This window comes from Bubalus bubalis, chromosome X (genome assembly GCF_019923935.1).
Source record: "Bubalus bubalis isolate 160015118507 breed Murrah chromosome X, NDDB_SH_1, whole genome shotgun sequence".
Lineage (NCBI taxonomy): Eukaryota > Metazoa > Chordata > Mammalia > Artiodactyla > Bovidae > Bubalus > Bubalus bubalis.
The window spans coordinates 116115989-116136961 of record NC_059181.1 but is presented as its reverse complement, the minus strand read 5'-3'; the positions used below and the strand labels follow the sequence as shown (position 1 = coordinate 116136961).

The 20973-nt window shown below is 38.3% G+C and overlaps 1 long non-coding RNA gene across 1 annotated transcript in view; it reads right to left on the bottom strand.

The window, feature by feature from the left end:
- LOC123331779 overlaps positions 1–4997 on the bottom strand; it is a 58127-nt gene extending 53130 nt beyond the window's left edge. The window contains exons 1-2 of the long non-coding RNA XR_006548551.2: positions 4980–4997; positions 3247–3314 (exon numbers count right to left, since the gene is read on the bottom strand). This is a non-coding gene — a long non-coding RNA (uncharacterized LOC123331779). The remainder of the gene's footprint in view (positions 1–3246; positions 3315–4979) is intronic.
- Positions 4998–20973: the final 15976 nt, after the last annotated feature.

Genomic DNA, 20973 nt, shown 5'->3' with positions numbered 1-20973 from the left:
CACACATATATATATATATATATATATATAAATATAATTTGAATGATTTTGGATGCAAAACATACAGAAAAAGAACTTTGCCAAAACCACCCCTCCACAACTCAACTGTGCATGGGACTGAACTATCCAGCAATGGCACCTCTCCCACTGGGGAAAAGGAGAGCAAGGAGTGAGTGTCAGGCTATCCCAGGTGCATGGAACATGCCAGGAGAAAACCATTTCTCTCCAGCAGTATTAACTCCACAGTATTAATACCAGCAGTATTAACTCCATCCACAGTATTAATGTGAGGACCTCCATGACTGGGGGGGCTTCCCTTGTGGCTCAGCTGGTAAAGAATCTGCCTGCAATGCAGGAGACCTGGGTTTGATCCCTTGGTTGGGAGGATCCCCTGAAGAAGGGAAAGGCTACCCACTCTGGTATTCTGGTCTGGAGAATTCCATGGACCATATATATAGTCCATGGGGTCACAAAGAGTTGGACATGACTAAGTGACTTTCACTTTCCCTTTCCATGACTGGGAAAAAGGCCATCAGGAAAGAGGTAAAATAAATATCAAAGGGGATTAAAAGAACATCATTCCTGCTGATTGTGCTCATGACTTCAGCAAGAAGCCTGCTCATAAGCCTCTGCAAAGACCTCACTGTAAGGTTTCTAGAACAAGGTCCACAGGAAACCCCCTAGAACAAGGTCTATGGGAAACCCCAATGCCACCAGTACTAAATTCATATCTCCTCCCACTCTGCAGCTTATTTATAATAACCAAGATGTAGAAACATGAGTTTTGTCAATAGATGAATGTATTTAAAAAGCTGTGGTGTACATACACACACATATTAGATTATCATTCAGCCATGAGAAAGAAGGAAATCCTGCCATTTGTGAGAACAAAGATAGATGTGGAGGGCATTATGCTAACGGAGATAAGTCATACAGAGAAAGACAAACACAGTATGATGTCACTTAATACGTGGAAACTAAAAAAGCTTAACGTATATACACAGAGAGTTGAATGATGGTTATGAGGGGCTGAGGGATAGAGGAAAGGGGAACTGCTCGTCAAAGGATACAAACTTCTAGCAAGAAGATGATTAAGTTCTCAGGATCTAATGCTCAGCATGGCAATCAGAGTTAACACTATACTGTATACTTGAAAGTCACTAAGAGAATAGATCCTAATTGTTCCCCCCTAAGAAAAACAGATGATAATTATGTGATAGAGGTGTTAGCTAATACTGTGGTGGGAATCATACTGCAATATATTAATATATGTACCAAATCAACACATGGTACCTCTTAAACTTACACAGTGTTATTATATGTCAATTGTAACTCAATAAGATTTTAAGACCTCTTTAGCTTTTTAAATAATATAGCAGTATTTTCACGTATAATAATAATTCCTTAGATGCTATTGAAGAGTAGAGTATTTTTTTGTGTGCCATTAAGTCGCCCATTACTATTTCTGAGGTTTAATTTTTAAAGACTGTTCATTGCTTCCTCAAGATCTACTGTCACCTTTTGATCCTATTTTAATTTCTTGCCTCAGATTTTCTTCTTTACATTAGACACAGCTGGCTATATTAGGTCCACTAATGTGTGATAGCCTTTGCGACACTTACATTCTTATGGATTCATTATAGTTGTATATATGCTGAGAATGTCAAAATCCATACTCTGTATTTCTAATGTGATATAGATAGTACTCTATGCATTTATCTATTCTCAAGCTATTCAACTATTCATCTTTTAAAATGTATTTGTTTAATTGTAGTACATTAAATGTATATATTTATTAATTGCCTTGTTTTTTATATATTTTCAATTATATGAAACTGAGTAAAACTGACTATAAAATATTTGTAAAAAAGTAAAGGAAGTTATGATGAGAAAGACTCATTCAATAGAGAATGAATTGACAAATTATGAAAACGAGCTAAATGAATTTCTGGACTTTAATTAAAACAACTAAAATGAAAAAATTCAGTAGAGAGTTCAACAGATTTGAACTGGCAGAAGAAAGACTCAAAGCCATAGATTGATCAAAAGAAGGTATATAATTTGAAAATAATACACACAAAAATAAAGACAATATAATAGAGCCTGAGAGAAATGTACAACACCATTAAGTGGAAACTGTGGCAGATTTTACTTTCTTGGGCTCCAAAATCACTGCAGATGGTGACTGCAGCCATGAAATTAAAAGACGCTTATTCCTGAGGAGAAAAACTATGACAAACCTAGATAGCGTATTAAAAAGCAGAGACATCACTTTGCTGATAAAGGCCTGTATAGTCAAAGCTATGGTTTTTCCAGTAGTCATGTACAGAAGTGAGAGTCGGACCATAAAGAAGGCCAAGTGCCTAAGAATTGATGCTTTCAAATTGTGTTGTTGGAGAAGACTATTGAGAGTCCCTTGGACTGCAAGGAGATCAAACCAGTCAATCCTAAAGGAAATAAAGTTTGAATACTCATTGGAAGGACTGATGCTGAAACCACGTGATGTGAAGAGCTGACTCACTGGATGTCATCAATATCCTGATGCTGGGAAAGATTGGGAGAAGAGGGAGACAGAGGATGAGATGGTTGGATGGCATCACTGACTCAATGGACAGGAGTTTGAGCACACTCAGGGAGATAGTGAAGGACAGGGAAGCCTGGTGTGCTGCACTCCATCGGGTGGCAAAGAGCTGGACATGACTTATCAACTGAACAATACTAATCTTCACAACATACCAGTGGCAGTACCATGATGAAAAGGGAAAATATGAAGCAGAAACCAGTATTTGAAAAAATAGCTGAAAACAAATTCACAAATTTGACTTTATAAGATTAATTTAATATATCTACAATACAAAAAGCTCAAAAAAATCCAACTAGAACAAACATAAAATAAAGAAATTCACACAGATACATCACAGTAAAAAAAAAATCTAAAAGCTTAAAAAGAATAGCATCTTGAAAGCAGCAAGAAAATTACTTAACATATAAAAAGGAACACCAATTAGATTAACAGCTAGCTTCTTATCAGAAATAGTGTAGGTTGGAAGACAGTGAGATGGTGTTTATTTATTTATTTTTTTGTACTTTCTTTTTTTTAATTTATTTATTTTAATTGGAGGAAATGATGAAAGAAATAAAACAGACACAGAATCTTATATCCAGAAAAACTATTTTTCAAAAATGAAGGTGAAATAAACACATTCCTATATTAAGAAAAAAAAAATGTGTTATTAGCTGATTCACCTTACAAAAGAAGAGCCTACTGAAAGAAGTTCTTCAGGCTTTACGTGATCCCAGATTATAAACCAAATCTATAGGAAAAACAAAAGATATCAGTAAATATAATTATAAAACACAGGATAAATGTATCTTTTTTCTCTCTCCTCCCTTAACTGATTTTAAAAATAGATACAAGCATACATATATACACATATATTCATATGTATATATGATTGCATATGTACATGTTTCCATTCTTAGACTAATAACATAGAGATATAATATACTTCACAAAAGCATAAAAGAGGCCTTTGGGAGCAAAGTGATACCAAGATAACATGAATTCACAAAAACAAATGGAGAATCAATAATGGTAGAAGATTACTTATAGTAAGAGGATTACTATAAAAATTCTATAAATATAGATGTTCTTTCTTTGTACAACTTTATGCCAAAGCTGATAAAATAATTATAACAATGTGTTTTCTGTAATATATATATATACAATAGGTATAATAGTAAAAAAGAGGATAAGTGAATACAACTATAGAGAAACAATGTTTATATACATCACTGGAATTAGTTAATATAAATCTGAAATAGATTCTGAAACATTATATAGTAAGAACTAGAATGACAAGAATAGGGACTAAAAATACATAGTGAAAAAGATTTAAAAGAATTATTACACTAGAAAATATTCACCTAATACAAAAGAAAGTAGTAAACAGGAATAGAGGGGGAAATGCATGAGACAAAGCACAAAAGTAAAATGGTAGACATATAGCCAACCATCAAAGACATACAGCCACAGAGTATATCAATAATAATATAATATTAATGTGAATAAGCAATCCGATCAAAAGGCAGAGATTGTCAGATAGGATAAAACACACACACACACACACAACAATAACAACAACCAGATGCAACTATGTGCTATCCACAAGGGACACATTTTTGTTTCAAAGACACAGACAGGTTGAAATGAAAAGAATGTAAATATATACATCATGTAAATAGCAACATTAAGAAGACTGGAGCAACTATACTAACATCAGATGAAATAGGCTTTAATAATTTGTTACAAAGGTAAGAAGAGTGTTTTACAGTAATAAATGTATAAACCCATCATTATGATACAGTAATTTAAAATAGATGTTTATCTAACAGCAGAGGCCAAGAATATCAAGTAAACCTGACAGAACAAAATGAGAAATAAACATTTCACCAATAACATTTGAAGTCTTCAACATGTGAAATTCAGGAATGGATAGAATAACTAGGCAGAAAATCAATCAGGAAATACAAGTCTTAAACAACATCATAAACCAACTAGACTTAGCAGGCATTTAAAGAACACTCCACTCCCCCAAAACAGCAGAATACACACTTTTGTAGTGCACATGGATCATTCGCCAGGCTAAATCATACATTAGTCCATAAAAGAAGCCTTAGTAAATTCAAAAGGATTCAAACTGTACCAAGTATTTTCCCCAATCACAGTGGATTTGAATTAGAGGTTAACAACAGAAAAAAAGTCTGGTTAATTTGCAAGTATGTGGAAATTGAAGGACAGTTTTTAATAGTCAATGAGTCAAATAAGAAATCAAAAATTAGTCAATATATTGAGATAAATGAAACCAAAGACACAAAATAACAAAACTTATAGGATACAGCTAGATTAGTGCTTAAAGGAATCTTAGAGCTGTATATGTTCACATTATAGAAGATCAAGTAAACAGTCCAATATTTACCTTAACACACTGAAAAGAGACATTAAACCTAAAAGCAAGGAAAGGGAAGAAAGTAAGAATTAGTGTAGAAATAAATTAAATAGAAAAAGCAATGTGTTAAATAAAAAGCTGTAAAAGGAATTCAAAAATATTTTGAGATGAATAGAAATGAAGATGCAAACTCATGCAACTAAGCCAGTGCTTAAAGAAATTTATAGTTACAAATGCTTACATTAAAATTTATACCTCAACTTGAACACCTAGCTTTTACCTTAAGACAGTATAAAAAATAACTAAATCTAAAGCAAGCACAAGGAAAGAAATAATAATTAGATCAAAACTAATAAAATAGATGATAGAAAAAACAGAAAAATTAAAAATGGTTCTTTGAAAGATCAGTAAAATTGACAAACTTTAGGGAAACTAAGCAAAAAGTGATTCCAATTACTAAATTAGAAATAAAGGAGGACATTACAATATGATCTACAGAAATAAAAGGATCGAGTGAATATTAACAATACATAGAAACAAATTAGAAACATTTGATGAAAATAGCAAATATCTAGAAAGACACAAAATACTGAAACTGATCCAAGGAGGAATATAAAACTAAATAGGCATAGGAAAACTAGAGATTGAATTAGTAATTTAAAGATTATCCACAACAAAAGCTCAGACCCAGATAGCTTCACAACTGAACTTTATCAAATATTTAAAGAAGTAGTACCTATTTTCACAACAATTCCACAAAGAAAGTATATACATAGTGGATGTTCATCAGTTACTATAAACATGGATCATTTAATCCTGACAGCAGTCTAGGATTGGGAAGATCTTACTCCAATTTTTAAATAAATGGCAAAAATAATTAGAGCTAACACTGGTCTGAATGTACTAAACATTGATCTATGATTCATATTGTCTCATCTAACCTTCATCCAATGGTCTAAAGTAGGTATTGCTATCATCTCATTCCTATTTTAGAGAGGGCAATTGAGGCACACAGCACTATCACAGCTCAACAAAGTAGTAATTTATTAAGCCAGCATGTGAACTTTAAGCTGTTGGTTCCAGATCCTTCTCTTAGTCATCACACTACTATATGCTTTGTTTCAGAGCAAGTCAGCATATGGATTATAGATTTAATCCAAAACTTCTAATTCCATATCCAGTGCATTTTCTACTGTGAATACCTAGTGCCTTGCACATAGCAGACAGTTGAAGTATTTGCTGCTACTAAAACCCCCTCCTTAGTTCCTGGCACCTACAGCTAGGTTTCCTGGTTTCACAGGCCAGCCATTCCTCTTCCCTGGCCCACTGTTAACCACCCTAAATTCACCCAATCAACGAGCTAGAAAATAAAATAACTCTGAAGTATAAAGGTAATGTTTGGGGACTAAAATAAAATGTCTGGTGTCTGTGCCTCTGAAACTGAGAACTTCATAGGCTACCCAATTTTTAATTTTCATTTTGTAAATTCCTAAAGCTCCAGAGCAGAAAGGATGATTTAGCATCACCAACCTTGTTGAATGGCAGGTGACTCTGGCTACATATCACAATGGCCTGCAAAGTGTGTTAAATACAAATTCCTGGACTTTGATTGTATTTAATCAGATTTTGACTTACATTCCAGTTCCTCTCACTGCCCAATTACTTACTGTACCAGATATTCCCATACTTTCAATTTAAATAAAAAAGTAAATTCATTATGATATACATGCTGGCTTACAATTTTGTATATACAATCTGACGGGCATCATACAAGATACAGTATTGCTCTATAAAGATAATGCAGAAACACCCTCAAGAAGCATACAATCTGGTATGGGATATGAGTATACAAAATAAATGAAAACTGTATGTAGAAAGTGACCATGTTCTAAAACAGGTACAGATGACATATTTCAAGAGGTCGGGGAAAGAAATGATCACTTCCCACTAGAGCCATGAATAGGAGTTGGATAGATGTGCTAACATTTACTTCAGGGCCTAAAGGGAAGCTAGGACTTGAAGGTGAAAGATCTAGAGGAAATACAAAGCCATTCTTGATGAGCAGGCAGTGTGAGATGAAGAATTTAAGACTAGCAGTGTACATAAAACCATCATCAACAGCAAAGTGTTCACCACTGCATTTTAAGTCTTGAATATCTTGACTCTCACAGAAAGACATTCATATACATGACTGCTTTCTAAGACAAATATTGAACCAGGGAATCTTGCACAATGATTTTTGCAAGACAGCTTAGGCTTGTTCATGAAGTGTACCCAAATAGAAACAGTATGCCGTCAACCCAGACCTAACCCAGTTTGCCTTTGTTAACTGGGCCAATTCCCACAGTACAGGATGGGGTGAGAATCTGCTGATCTGCGTGCTAGCCGTCACCCACTCTGGCACATGAAAGGACGGGCATTCGTTTTCAGTATTCCTAGCTGAGCTGCCGTTCACGTTAGAGATGAGAGGAAAACTGCAGCCACTGTATTTCTTGGCAAGCTGCTTGAATAAAAATAGAGATCTGCTGACTAAGTATTCACTAAATCTGCAGACATTCCCCAGCTGGGAAAATAGGCTTTTTCCCCTAATTTTTTTCCCTTTTGAATGTTCACTTAAATTAGCCCTTCCACCATACCTCCTCCTAAAAAAGATAAATTATTTTTCTGAACTGGTAGTTTTTTTAATTAGTTATATTTTTAAAATTCGGTATCTGTTTCAACCATTCTTTTATGCTTTCATTTTTATTGGAGTATAGTTGCTTTACAACGTTGTGTTAGTTTCTGCGCTACAGCAAAGTGAGTCAGCTGAGTGTATACATAGATCCTCTCTTTTTTCATAATTTCTTTTTATTTATTTTTGGCTGTGCTGGGTCTTCATTGCTACAGGAGCTTTTCTCTAGTAGTGGTGAGAGGGGTTACTCTCTAGTTCTGGGGCCAGGGCTTCTCACTGCAGTGGCTTCTCTTGTGGAGCATGGGCTCTAGGTGCACAGGCTTCGGTAGTTGCAGCTCACAGGCTCTAGAGCTCAGGCTCAGCAGTTGTGGCACACAAGCTTTACTTGCTCCCAGGCATGCAAAATGGGAGCTTCCCTTGTAGCTCAGTTGGTAAAGCATCTGCCTGCAATGCAGAAGACCCAGGTTTGATTCCTAGGTCGGGAAGATCCCCTGAAAAAGGAAATGGCAACCCACTCCACTATTCTTGCCTGGAGAATCCCATGGACAGAGGAGCCTGACAGGCTACACATAAATGCTGAATACTTCCAAACCAAGGATCAAGGCTCAGCACGGGCAGGAGGATTCTCATATACTTTCCCACCAAGGAAGTCCCTAGGATTCACTCTTTTGGGGATTTCCTTCCCATTTAGGTAATCACAGAATACTGAGCTCCCTGTACTATAGAGTAGGTTCTCATTAATCTATTTATACATCATAGTGTATATATGTCAATACCAATTTCCCAATTCATCCCACCCTCCCTTCCTCCCTAGACAGACATAGAGACTATGATACAGATTGAAGTAAGTCAGAAAGAAAATCAAATGTCACATAATATCGCTTGTATATGGAATCTAGAAAAGTTATACAGGTGAACTTGTTTCAACTGTTCTTAACTGTTAATTCTAAATCATGTTTTCCTTTTGGAGATAATAGGCCTCCATGTGTGAGCCTTTGAATCTACATATCAAATTAGCTTCTTTTTTATTTTTAAAAGGGAACAAATCTGAGCCCATGATGTCACTATTTAATAAATGTATGCTGGAACCATTGAATTTATAACTATCTAGGGATATTTTAGAAAGTATGATATTTTATTCATTCAAACACTGTTAGGCCCTGTTCTAAACACTGTACATGTATTAAATTCCTTAATCCTTAAAGCAACCCTGTGAGATTAGTACTATTATTACGAGTGATTTTCCATTAAGGGAAATTGAAGCACAGTGAGACTACACAATTTGTCCAAAGTTAGTCACTCGGCCAGACTGGAAAGCCACTGTAGGAGTCATACCCAGGCAGGCAGTCTGTGTGCAGGGCCATCTTCTCAAACATCATAGTATACTACTTCTCTGTGTAAATAATGATTTTCAGAACTGATATATTTTCACATCTAAAAAAAAACCCCAATTCCAAGTGGAACTATAATTTTAGGCTCTCTAAATTTTTTCTCTCATCCTAATTAATGACAAGACCATTCATCTTTCTGTTTAGTGATGATATCAGGGCCCATAAGAGAGATGTGAAGTGGTCTTGCCTCCATGAGAAGCTACTATTAAACACACTCTAGGGCAATACCCTTGGGGAAGGCAATGGCATCCCACTCCAGTACTCTTGCCTGGAAAACCCCATGGACGGAGGAGCCTGGTGGGCTGCCGTCTATTGGGTCGCACAGAGTCGGACATGACTGAAGCAACTTAGCAGCAGCAGCAGCAACAGGGCAATACCCTAGTGGAGGCGATGGAATTCCAGCTGACCTATTTAAAATCCTAAAAGGCAGTGTTGTTAAAGTACTACATTCAATATGCCAGCAAATTTGGGAAACTCAGCAGTGGCCACAGGACTGGAAAAGGCCGTCTTCATTACAATCCTGAAGAAAGGCAATGCCAAAGCATGCTCAAACTACTGTACAGTTGTGCTCATTTTACATGCAAGCAAGGTTATGCTCAAAATCCTTCAAGCGAGGCTTCAACAATATGTGAACCAAGAACTTCAAGATGTACAAGCTGGATTTAGAAAAGTCAGAGGAACCAGAGATCAAGATGCCAACATCTGCTTGATCACAGAAACAGCAAGAGAATTCCAGAAAACATCTACTTATGCTTCACTGACCACATTAAAGCCTTTGTGTGGATCACAATATATTGTGGAAAAGTCTTAAAGAGTTGGGAATACCAGACCAACTTACCTGCCTCCTGAGAAACCTGTATGCAGAACAAGAAGCAACAGTTAGAATCAGACACGTAAAAATGAACTCAATCAAAATTGCGAAAGGAGTACATCAAAGATGTATATTATCACCTGGCTTATTTAACTTATATGCAGAGTACATCATTTGAAATGCAGGACTGGATGACTTACAAGCTGGAATCACGAGTGCCAGGGGAAATGTCAACAACCTCAGATATGCAAAAGATACCACTCTAATGACAGAAAGTGAAGAGGAACTAAAGAGCCTCTTGATGAAGGTGAAAGAGGATAGTGAAAAAGCTGGCTTAAAACTTAACATTCAAAAACTAAGATCATGGCATCTGGTCCCATCACTTCATGGCAAATAGATGGGAAAAAAAGCACAAACAATGACAGATTTTCTTTTCTTGGCCTCCAAAACCACTGGGGATGGTGACTGCAACCATAAGATTAAAAGACACTTGCTCCTTGAAAGAAAAGCTATGACCAACCTAGACAGCATATTAAAAATCAGGGCCATCACTTCACTTTGCCAACAAAGGTCTGTATAGTCAAAGCTATGGTTTTTCCAGTAGTCATGTACGGATGTAAGAGTTGGACCATGAATAAGGCGAGTGTCAAAGACTTGATACTTTCCAATTGTGGTGAGGGAGAAAGGACTGATACTGAAGCTGAAGCTCCAATACTGTGGCCACATGATGTGAAGAGCTGATTCAATGGAAAAGACCCTGATGCTGGGGAAGATTGAGGGCAGGAGGAGAAGGGGGTGACTGAGGATGAGATGGTTGGATGGCATCATTGACCCAATGGACATGAGTTTGAGCAAACTCCAAGAGAGAGTGAAGGACAGGGAAGCTTGGTTTGTTGCAGTTCATGTGGTCACAAATAGCTGTACACAACTTAGTGACTGAACAACAATAACAAGGGTAATTGCAACCCCTAAATGGATAACAACACTGTAGCTCAGAATAGAGTTGTTGCACAGATTCAACGAGATAACACATGGGGAAGTTCTTGCCATATAGAAGGCAATTCATTCACATTAACTGAATCAAAAGGGACAATAGGGGCTTCCTTGGTGGTTCAGTGGTTGGGAGTTAGCCTTGCAGTGCAGGAGATGTGGACTAGACCCCTGGTCAGGGAACTGGGATCTCCTATGCTGCTGACCAGCTAAGCCTGTACACTGCAACTGCTGCGCATGCATGCCGCATCTAGAAGGCCCATGGGCCACAGCGAAAGTTCTCACATGATGCCACGAGGATCCTACATGCCACAACTAAGGCCTAACACAGCCAAAATAAATACTTTAAAACCAGGAGGGGGGTAGTAATGCATGGTTTTCTTAGTCTCTTCCATCAAAAATATATTTTATATGTATTTATTTATTTGGCTGCAACAGGTCTTAGTTGCAGCATGTGGGATCTTCTTAGATGCAGCATGTGGGATCTAGTTCCCTGACCAGGGATAGAACCTGGGCCCCCTACACTGGGAGCACAAAGTCTTAGCCACTGGACCACCAGGGAAGTCCCCCCAAATATTCTTAAGTTGTCTCCAAAAAAACCTTCATTTACACAAACATTTACATTTGGATGCAATATATTTAAAGTATCTTTTATTCAGAATGAAGGATCCTGTACATGCTGCTGCTGCTGCTGCTAAGTCGCTTCAGTCGTGTCCGACTCTGCGCGACCCCATAGACGGAAGCCCACCAGGCTCCACCGTCCCTGGGATTCTCCAGGCAAGAACACTGGAGTGGGTTGCCATTTCCTCCTCCAATGCATGAAAGTGAAAAGTGAAAGTGAAGTTATCAGTCGTGTCCAACTCTTAGCGACCCCATGGACTACAGCCTACCAGGCTCCTCCATCCATGGGATTTTCCAGGCAAGAGTACTGGAGTGGGGTGCCATTGCCTTCTCCAATCCTGTACATACTAACCTCATAAAATTAGAAATATTTCATTTTGTTGATTCGTGAACATGCTTATGACTATGGCATTAAAGAAACCTTAATCTAGTTCTTAAGAGTATGGACTCCAAAACTCAATGGCCTGAATTCAAATCCAAGCTGTATATACTGGGCAGTTTAACCCAAGTTACCTGACTGCCTCAGTTGCCTTGTCTATGAAACGCAGCTGATAACAGGACCACCTCTGTGGGTTTATCATGAAAATTAAATGTAGTGATTCATGTGGAATGTTTGGACCATTGCCTGGTAAATACTAACTACTGTAAATGTTTTCTATTACTCTAAATAAACACACAATGCATGAATCTATAAACCATCTGCACATATACCACCTATTCAAAGAAGAAAATGTGTTGATGAGCTGTGTGCCCGGCATGGTGCTAAGTACATACACTTCAAGAACAATGCAATAGAAGTTCTGTTCTTTGATAGTATACAACCTTTGAGGGAGGGACATGAACATGTACAACGGAGGAGCAGAAAAGCTACAGTTACTTTTAAGGAGGCAGCTCCTCTTAAAATGGAGGTGCTTCTACTGAAGGTTATTAATCAGATACATTCAAAAGCAGAGACATTACTTTGCCAACAAAGGTCCATCTAGTCAAGACTATGGTTTTTCCTGTGGTCATGTATGGATGTGAGAGTTGGACTGTGAAGAAGCCTGAGCACCGAAGAATTGATGCTTTTGAACTGTGGTGTTGGAGAAGACTCTTGAGAGTCCCTTGGACTGCAAGGAGATCCAACCAGTCCATTCTGAAGGAGATCAGCCCTGGGATTTCTTTGGAAGGAATGATGCTAAAGCTGAAACTCCAGTACTTTGGCCACCTCATGCAACGAGTTGACTCATTGGAAAAGACTCTGATGCTGGGAGGGATTGGGGGCAGGAGGAGAAGGGGACGACAGAGGATGAGATGGCTGGATGGCATCACTGACTCTATGGACTTGGGTCTAAGTGAACTCCGGGAGTTGGTGATGGACAGGGAGGCCTGGTGTGCTGCGATTCATGGGGTCGCAAAGAGTCGGACATGACTGAGTGACTGAACTGAACTGAACTGAATGGGATATACAATGGTGGGCTGGTAGAGTGAAGAGCTGAGAATGTAAAAAAAAAAAATATCCTTGTGCTGTGTTCTAGAGTGAAATGAACATGTGAATCCAAGGAATATAAAGAGAGAGGAGACAGAACAAGTTGCACAAATGGTCATTTTTATAAGAGCATGGATAACTCAACCTGTACCTCCTGCAACATTTGGTAAAGCCTGCCACACACACACAATTGGCATTTGTGTATGTGCTTTCTTGGTTCATTTTGAAGAAGTTATGGGAAGGGCTGAATCCCACCATCTAGGAAGATTTGTCACAGAACAGAGACAACACATATAGGACAATGACACAATCCCAAGCTTGAATTAATTCAGTGGGAATATGATTTCAAAGCCACAGTTGGCCAAGAAAGGTCCCATGAGTTTGTAGGACTATCAGCAGAGTATTTTGGACTTCATATAATCAGTGGAAGTATACTGTTTACTCTTCACAACAACCCTTGGAGTTGGTTATATATTAGTTTTATTTTATAGATGAGGACACTGATGAAAAAAAGAAGTTAAACAACTTGCCAAATTTTATCTAAATTATTATTCAACCTCCACATCTTATAGTTGTGGAAAATGACAGTCAGTGAAATTAAAACAGCTAGAGTGTGCCAGTTGAGTTAGTAAACCAACGAGAATTTTCTCTGATCTTCAGTTCCAAACACTTGCCACTGCACTATGCTTCATCCTCTTGAAGAAAAGACTCGTAATTTACTGACTCCCCCAAAAACAAAAGTTGGGGGAGTCAATACTGAACACTATGAAATGCATGAGATGGTAGAAGGTGGTTTAAACGATTCAAGAGAAAAAAGGAAGAAGAGGGAAACAATCTTCATTTCTAGCCCAGACGACTTTCCCAAATACATAGCTGGCTAAACTCGAAGCTCAAAAGCATGTAAAATATATGTTTCTTCACTTTTTTTTTGCCAAGAATGAAAATCCAGACAACAAGAAGTGTCCAAGATAACCAACCAGTCAGACAACCCCACTTTTATTTTTATTTATTGTTGGCCAGACATACATGCATGTGAGCATGCACAAAGCATCTCTTAAAATTCAAGTAGGTGATAGGCTATTGGTTATAACAAAACCTAAAATTGCCTGCTGGGCTTGTATATGAGAAACTGCGCCTCATTAGTTCACTTCAGAGAGTCCTTCATGAATTAAAAGGACCATGTCCTCCTTATAGTATTAGAGCAATAAAGCCATTGCTTCCAGATGAACAATACAGTATACAGTGTGGACTGGTGAATTTCCCATCTCATGATATTCTTTAATATAAGTATTCAGTCAGAAAGAACGAAAATCTGGACCATCAAAGTAGGCCCTGAGCATATTTTTATTGCTTAACTGAATGAATGAGTCAACGAATCATATACCTTTTGCATATAGATTCTTAAAGGAAATATTGTCTATTATTTAGAAATGTATATATTTAGAGCCCTTGATTCATAAATATGACATAAGAACTGACATGCATGTGAACTCTGAAAGAGCTTCAAGAAACAAAAACATCTCTTCAGTTTCTATTTAAGTAGCTAAAAATGTTTCCAAGTAATTTATAGAGTCCAACAGTCTGTTAGGAACTGATACAAAACAAAGCAATGAAGACAAATCATATTTTATCTAGTCATCATTTTGGAGTTATCTATCCTTAAATCATTCATTCCATACTGCCAGAGAACAGTGAATTACTTAGGTCAGGCCCCACAGTCAAAATTTAGCAGGAGGCTAAAATGGGAGTTTGGGACTTTTGACTAGTATAGACAACCAATTTGGATAAGGCTAGAGCTGAATGTGGAGAAGGCAATGGCAACCCACTCCAGTACTCTTGCCTGGAAAATCCCATGGGCAGAGGAGCCTGGTGGGCTGCAGTCCATGGGATTGCTAGGAGTCAGACACGACTGAGAAACTTCACTTTCACTTTTCACTTTCATGCATTGGAGAAGGAAATGGCAACCCACTCCAGTGTTCTTGCCTGGAGAATCCCAGGGACGGGGGAGCCTGGTGGGCTGCCATCTATGGGGTCGCACAGAGTCGGACACAACTGAAGCGACTTAGCAGCAGTAGCAGCGGCAGAGCTGAATGTGGCTTTTGCTCTGAATTTATGAAAGTAGGCTAATACAAATTCCACACTGGTAAATTAATTGAATAGTAAATCATGCAAACAGGATGTTTTATTGATCTACTAAAATCTGTCAAAATATGAGTTCTATGGAGACATGGGCCACTGTAACTGAAGTAGTCAAATCAGAGCTAAGGTCCTGATTTTGCCATCTACTAGCTGCAGGACCTCAGATGCAGCTGAACCACTTTCGTCTCATTATTCTCATGGGGAAAACTAAGACTATTTCACAAATACATCCCAGGCTTGTTATCATCCTCCTATCATTCTCGGCTTTACCATTTGACAGTATGAAGAAAAGACTAAGAAGTACTGTATTTGGAATCTTTCAGAAACTGGGTTTGTAACCCTGGTTCAAAGCATGATGACTATCACTGCAAAAAAAAAAAAAATGCAAATGTGATTTGAGAATGAGGTCAGTGGACTGCTACAGGAAACAAGCCTTTAATATCTGTTTGTTTTGGGTTATTTTATTTTTTGGCTTCACTGTGTGGCATGTGGGATCTTAGTTTCCCAACCAGGGATTGAACCCATGCCTCCTGCAGTAGAAGCACAGAGTCTTAACCACTGGACCACCAGGGAAGTCCTGAGCCTTTAATATGTGTGTGAATATATTTTTTTTAATCTGTATTAATTATCTACTACACAGAAGTAGTAAAACAATTTTGATTCTGGGCCCACATGAGGCATCCAGCATACTGTCAATTGATCCCACTAATGACTAATGAAACACGGACATTAACCAAAGTTTACTTTTAGCCACCTAAGGCAAAATTTAGAAACACTAAAGAAAACTGCTGAAATGTTTAGTTATAATTTATAGTGCACCATTTTCCAAACTGTGATTTGTTCATCTCTTTCCCAAGCTTTATTTTTTTGTTGTTGTTTTCCCAATAACCAAAATAACTTCCTACATGCTACAGTCAGAAATAATTATAAATCCATCCCAGGGAACTGTATGAAAATTCATATATTCATTTCTTATATATTCATTGTTGTCATTTAGTATAAATATTTGGGACCACTATGCAAAATGTTTTTAATGCTTTTACTTTGGATGATTTTCTATCCATATTCTAATTAATCAAATACCACAATGCAAAACAATACAATAATTATACAATTAGGCAGCATATAAGTTGTGGAACTTATATGTAGATGTACCTAACTTGAGGTCTCTGATTTGTAATAAGGACACCAGATGCTTTAACTCTCCTGGCCATCTGGGCTTTAAAAGAAAATCATCCATTTTCCTACTTCTTCCCTCAGAATACAACTCATAACTAAAACCATTCTCATTATATGTGTGTGTGTGTGTGTGTGTGTGTGTGTGTGCGCGCGCGCGCGCGCGCGCGCGCGCATGCTCAGTTGTGTCCGACTCTTTGCCACCCCATGGACTATAGTCTGCCAGGAAATCTGTCCATGGGATTATTCTTCAGGCAAGAATACTAGAGTAGGTTGCCATGCTCTCCTCCTCCAGGGGATCTTCTTGACCCAAGTATCAAACCCACATCTCTTGTGGCTCCTGCATGGGCAGACAGATCCTTTACCACCCTGGGAAGCCCCCAGGAACTATGAAGACTGACACATCATAGCTTTGGTAATTAATACCAGATACCACCATGGAAAGTTATAAAGTAAGAAGGCTAATGTAATATTTTATATATACTTAAGCATAGTATACAAAATATACCAAGATTCCTTCTTTTATTATAATTCACAGTGAAAGCTTGTCCATACTCAAATATTCCATTACAATGGTCATAGAGAAGGATAGAAGCTGAGAGATCTATTTCAACCCCTTCATTTTATCGGTCAATAAACTATGACCTGGAGCTACAACTGGCCTTCTATTTTTCAGTGCACCCTCCATTGCTCCTTGCCACAATGATTTATAGAGAAAACGCTCAAAGATTTGACACAGTTAGAGTTTTTCAATGAAACACTAAACTTTCAAATATAAAAAAAAAGGGAATGCTCACTAAAATGAGAAGTTCCCTGAATTTTTATAACTTACTGTTTGAGAGCCTTCTCCTGTTCTACCAGGAACGTTGGTTCAGAAGAACAAGCAGAAAGATCTGGGAACAAATTAGTTCTTCCAATGAAATGCAAAAGTCGTGAGAGGCAGATTTTACAGCATGCAAGTATTTTACAAGTGTGATATCCAAAAGTCAAAGCCATGCTTTTCTGAAAAGAGTATTCAAGCAATGCCTCCACATTTTCCTGTCTCAGACAGTCAACCTCAGCTGTAGTTACACTCCACACTAGCATCCAATAGCCCCATTCCTAGAATGAGAGCAAAGCTGTGGCTGACTGTGGCTCAGGGTAAATAAGCAAAAGAGGAAATCGACCTAGAATATACAAGCAACTCCTGCAGCTCAGTTCCAGAAAAATAAACGACCCAATCAAAAAGTGGGCCAAAGAACTAAACAGACATTTCTCCAAAGAAGACATACAGATGGCTAACAAACACATGAAAAGATACTCAACATCACTCATTATCAGAGAAATGCAAATCAAAACCACAATGTCACGTCAGTCAGAACAGCTGCTGTCAAAGTCTACAAGCAATAAATGCTTGAGAGGGTGTAGAGAAAAGGGAACCCTCTTAGACTGTTGGTGGGAATGCAAACTGGTACAGTCATTATGGAGAACAGTGTGGAGATTCCTTAAAAACTGGAAATAGAATTGCCTTATGACGCAGCAATCCCACTGCTGGGCATACACACTGAGAAAACCAGAAGGGAAAGAGACACGTGTACCCCAATGTTCATCACAGCACTGTTTATAATAGCCAGGACATGGAAGCAACCTAGATATCCATCAGCATATGAATGGATAAGAAAGCTGTGGTACATATACACAATGGAGTATTACTCAGCCATTAAAAAGAATACATTTGAATCAGTTCTAATGAGGTGGATGAAACTGGAGCCTATTACACAGGGTGAAGTAAGCCAGAAAGAAAAACACCAATACAGTATACTAATGCATATATATGGAATTTAGAAAGATGGTAATAATAACCCTGTATGTGAGACAGCAAAAGAGACGCAGATGTATAGAACAGTCTTCTGGACTCTGTAGGAGAGGGCGAGGGTGGGATGATATGGGAGAATGGCATTGAAACATGTGTATTATCATATGTGAAATGAATTGCCAGTCCAGGTTAGATGCATGATACAGGGTGCTCTGGGCTGGTGCACTGCAATGACCCAGAGGGATGGGATGGGGAGGGAGGTGGGAGGGGGATTCAGGATGGGGAACCCATGGCGGATTCATGTCAATGTATGGCAAAACCAATACAATATTGTAAAGTAAAAGTAAATAAATAAATAAAAAGAAATTTAGAGGTTGACACCTTATTATGCAGCAGCAAGTAGGAAACTTCTCTCCACCCTGACTGCCCTCCAATCTGAGCCTGCAGCAGCAGCAGCTCAATCAGCAAGAAGCCTCCAGCTTCCTTCAGGGCACTCCGGCAATTACAGCCCCTCCCAACTCCCTTCTTTTCCCTATAAAAGTCAGCTCCCTTTCTTTGTTCTCTAGATTTGCCTATGGTTTATAATAGTTTGCATATCCCGAATTGTAATTCTTCTAGCTATTCCCAAATAAATTTGCTTTTGGTGGTGAAAAAAAAAAAAAAAAGAAATTTAGAGGTTGAGAAAAATTCCACTGAAGGAATATCAGGTCTAAAACAAACTAATTATACTCTAAGTTGTTGGCAGCACTTTTTTTTTTTTTTCCTTTTTTTGGCCACACTGCATAGCATATGGGATCTTAGTTCAAGTTCCCCAACCAAGGATCAAACCCACACTCCCTGCACTGGAAGCTTGGCGTTTTAACCCCTGGACCACCGGGGAAGTCCCAGCAGCTCTTTGTAGTTCTGTTAATTTCCCTACATTTTATCTGCATTTAGCATCATCACTGTTGTTACCCAGTGGACGGTGATAAGCTGCTGTGGGTGATGTTAGCCCACTGCCACCCTAACAGCTGCTCAGCTGCCTGAGTATGTTGTCATCTTATTGAAAACAAATATCTCATTACAAAGCAAGGAAGAAAACAGATTTTGCTTTATTCAGCTTCTGGTACTGAAAGACTAACCCTCCCCAGAGTGTTAACAGAACAGCCAACGAGGAGGCCACTGCAGTGCCTCTGTGCAGGAGTATTACCATCCATCAGGAGTATTACCGTCCATAGGAAGTTGAGGGAGTGATGATCCACCAAGCTTGGGACATACAGGTAATGGCTGAAGAAAATGTACATCAGTTTTTAATCAAAATAATTGTTGACCCTTCGTAGGAGTTTGGGGTTCACTGGTAAATCATTAACAGCATGGATCAGTGCAAGGTATTCCACAGTTTATCCATTTGAGGTTTTTTGTTTTTGTGGTTTTTTGCCCTTGGCAATGTTGAGATCTAGTAAAATAAATACATACAGAAAAGTAATAGAAATGAAGTTTCCAGTGAGGCAAACAATACCTGTGGCAGATTCATTTTGTTATATGGCAAAACCAATACAATATTGTAAAGTTAAATAATAAAAAAAAATTAAAGAAAAATAAAATAAAAAGGAATGAGGAAAAAAAAAGAGAGAGAATAGTTTCAAAAGGCTAGGTTCATCAGGAAAACCCTCCTAGAGGAGCAGCTATCAAGCATAACTAGCATTTCCAGGAGGCTAAGCCAAACAGGGAAGAAGTCAAGGCAGGAAAAGTAGCATAAGTAAAGACAGTGAAGGTGAGAGGACAATGAGATACAGTGTATAGGCTTGTTATCAGGAGTGGATAATTCCTGGAGGGAAGCAGTGGGAGCCAGGTGGGAGTTCAGCATGAAGCAGTGGGTTTCATGCTGAATTGTTGAAGGCTGGGACTGCCAGGTTGGGTTTGGAATAAGGAATTATCCAGACATATTTTAAGCCTGGGGACTCTGTAAGCCTGTTTAGGTAAATTTGGTAGTTGCCAAAGGATCGATTAGAACTGAAGACAAACAGAACACCTATAAATGCAAAGCTTATATTTATAGAGAAAGGTTTTTTAATAACTTTGAAATGTGATTTCTCCTGATGACGATACTTAGAATTATAAACATATGTGTGTTTGCATATATATACACATGTGTGTGTGCATGCTAAGTCGTTTCAGTCATCTCTGACTCTTTGCAACCCCATGAACTGTAGCCTGCCAGGCCCCTCTGTCCATGGGATTTCCCAGGCAAGAATACTGGAGTGAGTTGCCATTCCCTCCTCCTGAGGATCTTACTAACCCAGGGATGGAACCTGTGTCTCTTATGTGCCCTGCACTGGCAGGCAGGTTCTTTACCACTAGTGCCACCTGGGAACCCCCTTACACAGGTGTACTTGTTACATATAAATATATTTATATAACATACATGTGCTTGTTAATTCATCTAAATCATGTAAAACGCTTTCTTCTTCAGATACTTTAATGAAATACCATTTTCAGAAACCAGCTGATTTATATGCATTGGTTAGTATTCAAAGTAAAACCATCTTAAATCTTTAATTTTTTTAAGGCCTATCTAATAATAAGACAATCAGAGAGTGGAAAATTAGTCATTTAAACTATGTTTTGGAGAAGGCAATGGCACCCCACTCCAGTACTTTTGCCTAGAAAATCCCATGGATGGAGGAGCCTGGTAGGCTGCAGTCCATGGGGTTGCGAAGAATCAGACACGACTGAGTGACTTCACTTTCACTTTTCACTTTCATGCATTGGAGGAGGAAATGGCAACCCACTCCAGTGTTCTTGCCTGGAGAATCCCAGGGACGGGGAAGCCTGGTGGGCTGCCGTCTATGGGGTCGCACAGAGTCGGACACGACTGAAGCAACTTAGAAGCAGCAGCAAACTATGTTTGGGTAATTATTTGGCAAAAATATAAATGTTTATGATATAAATTTAAATGAAAATTCAACAGAGCATGACACAT